This window comes from Falco biarmicus, chromosome 3 (assembly GCF_023638135.1).
Source record: "Falco biarmicus isolate bFalBia1 chromosome 3, bFalBia1.pri, whole genome shotgun sequence".
In the NCBI taxonomy this organism is placed as follows: domain Eukaryota; kingdom Metazoa; phylum Chordata; class Aves; order Falconiformes; family Falconidae; genus Falco; species Falco biarmicus.
Genome location: NC_079290.1, coordinates 50,787,326 through 50,790,316, shown reverse-complemented (window position 1 = coordinate 50,790,316; position 2,991 = coordinate 50,787,326). Strand labels below are relative to the sequence as shown.

Sequence of the window (2,991 nt, the reverse complement as noted above, 5' to 3'; positions counted from 1 at the left end):
CCTGACTTCTTTTCTTCTCAATACTAATCTCTTACTTGTAAAGTAGACCCAAAAGCTAGCATTAAGGGAAGGCATGGCAAGTTGTGTGACTCACATTTTTGTCGGCTTTGATGTACAAGAAGGAAGTGTTTCTAGTGTGACAGGGCTGTCCCCGGTATACAGAGCAAAGCCACCTGTGCAGCAGGGAGGGCTGTGAGGACTGCACCTGTGCAGGAGGCACTGTAGTCCTGTATGAGTGCTCTCGATGTGAATGCAGCCTGAAAGCCTTCCTGAGATACACTGGGTACAGCTGGTCAGCACAGCAAAGGATAGGACCGCTGCTGAGTCACTGCATTGCAAATGCAGAAAGTATGGGTTTCTGTGAAAGCATGAGATGGAAAACAATAAATGCACAAGACTTGATATGTCTGGTATGTGTGTATACAAACAGATGCGAACATCTATGTGGGTGTGTGCACACATATGCAGGTAAGGAACCTCGTTGTTTTGTAACTATCATTTGTAGTTTAGAAGACAGGTTAAGCACTGGATGAGGATGTACATTTCCTTTTAGGAAAAAAAAGGGGAAATAAGCTATGTATATCTTGAGCTTTACTACCCTACAATCATACAGACCACTACCTGTAGAAACTTTTCCAGTCCTCAGGGGGTAAACAATAGGACAGGGATTAGTGTTGATGCGAGTTATGGGTTGAGAGCAGGGCACAGAGGTCAAACAGACAGAAGGGATTTAAAGTAGCTTGGTGAATCAAGTGCCCAAGATAGCAGAGTCTTGCAGGACATACAAATAAAAAGGAGTGATATTTATCTGAAATGCCAGCAACAGTACAAAACATAAACGTTAATCACAAAAACGCCACGGCATTTCTTTAATCGGCCTGGTTTGATTGGATCTCTGTCAGAGATCTGTCTTGCACCTTGTCTTTAAGGTGAAGAACATCTAAAAACATCAGCTCTTTGAACTTATAAGGTGAGTTTTACAGAGTCACAGAAGAATTTAGGTTGGAAGGGTCCTCTGGAGGTCATCTAGTCCAACCCCCTGCTCAGACGAGGTCTGACTAGATCAGGTAGCTCAGGGCCATGCCCAGTCAAGCCCTTGACACCTCCAAAGATAGAAAGCCCACATCTTCTGTTCCAGCTTCATGGTAAAAGATTTTTCTTATATTCAATTAGGATTTTCCGTGCTCCAACTTTTGTCCATTGCCTATCATTGTGCACCTACAAGCAGAGTCTGGCTCTGTCTTCTTTGTACCCTGAGGCCAGGTAGTTTCAGCAGTCATGTCTCCTTTAAGCCTCCTCTTCTCCAAGCTGATGGGCTCATCTCTCTAAGCCTCTCCTCATATGCCCGTGCTCCAGCCCCCTGGCCAGTCTGGTGGCCTGCTGCTGGACTGGCTCCGGTGTGTCAATATTTTTCCTGTACTGTGGAGCTTTCCCATCACCCCAAACCAGCTTGTACTGGTGCCATGCTAATCTTCTCTGTATCATTCGAATTTTAGTATATAGGCTGCCAAAGAGAACATGATTTCATTAGAAGATAAGCTAGAACTATGAATTTTCTAAAAAGAAGAAACTTTGAGACAATGGAAATTAAAGGCTTTTAACCCATTTCTGCCTTCTCTCTCATTACCCTTATGTTCTGGTCTTTTTCTCAGCCACAAATTTCAGTGGCTTCATGCACTGTAAGGAAGTCTTCACAATCCTCTCTCAGCATCCTGGGAGAAGTATTTACATCAGCTTGGGCCCTTGGTTGTGTATGTCTCCTCCGCCTGTCTCAGAGCTCTGCTGTCTCTGTGCTCCAGGCTCCTCCTCTCTGTGCATTTCTCCATTCTCTCTGACTTGCTCTGTGCTCCAGAAACTTTTTCCCTGAAAAGTTGCTCAATTGCTCTTGGAAAAGCACAACTTCCTTCTCCTTCCAGACGATGCCCCCTGACTGAGTGCAGCCGCATTGTTCTCTGCTGCCTTTTGAACGGAACATAATGCATATTAGGACAGGGTCACTCCAAATGAAGAAATTAAAATTATACACTCAACTTGTTAACAGAAACATCCACAATATTGTTTTGAAAAATTATTCATTAGGGTCTGGCCCTGATTTTGGAAATTACTCAGGGTGGTTTTATAACAGTCAAAAATCGTAAGGTGCTGTGTGTGAGGCTTTGGGGTTTGGACACATTTTTCCACAACTCTCTACATTTGTCAGCGAGAACATACAGCTCTTTTGACAGTAGGACTTGGGTGGGCTGATGGTTGCTGGATGCTGTAATAGGAGGTTGGCGGGACACAATGATAAACTTACTTGTCAACAGCTTCTCTGGCTTTCTCGGGACAGGCTGAGCTTTGTACCTCTGCATCTTGTTTCCCATATAGTCCTCGGGAATTTCTCTGGTATGAGTTAATTGATTCTGTATTTGTTTGCTGCTGTTGTTTTTGCATCTACCCAACATGAAGCCCTTCTCACCCACAGATGCTCATTTTGTATCTATTACTCCTACTTTGTTACGTTGCTTCCTTCAGCCAGAAAGAATTCTCCTTAAATTGTTTGCATGTTGGTGGCAACGGAGATGGAAGACCAAAGAAAATAAAGAAGAGATCCACAGTAAATATTGAAAATGGGGTCCTTCCAGCGTGTGGGATGGAAAATCAGGCTGCAAGCACCATGAGGGAGATCTGCAGTGGGGTGACCTCAGCAATGAGAGCCACAAGAAGAGTTTAGCGAGTACCTCAAGAGGAAGTAGACCTATGGCTGCATCTGCACACAGTAAGGCACTTTCCCTGGAAAGCAAGCTAGATGGAGGCCAGGTCAAAAGGCTCTGTGGGGCCCTTTTGGCCTCTGTGCCTGTATGTCCTTCCTGCAAGACCAAATTATTGTGTAGGCTTGGTGCCCAATTAAGGTTTCCTATGGCCATGGAGTTAGGATATTGTTAAGACACGTGCACGGGCCAGGGACCTAAAACTACATTTGGATATTGCAGGCCAGACACCTTAATGCCC

General features: G+C 44.6%; 1 non-coding gene across 1 annotated transcript; it reads right to left on the bottom strand.

Annotated features, from left to right (window-relative positions):
* Nucleotides 1–1,414: 1,414 nt before the first annotated feature.
* On the bottom strand, nucleotides 1,415–1,520 carry LOC130147116 (U6 spliceosomal RNA). The gene has a single exon (XR_008821137.1). It is a non-coding gene; the product is annotated as a U6 spliceosomal RNA (small nuclear RNA).
* Between the last annotated feature and the right edge of the window lie 1,471 nt (nucleotides 1,521–2,991).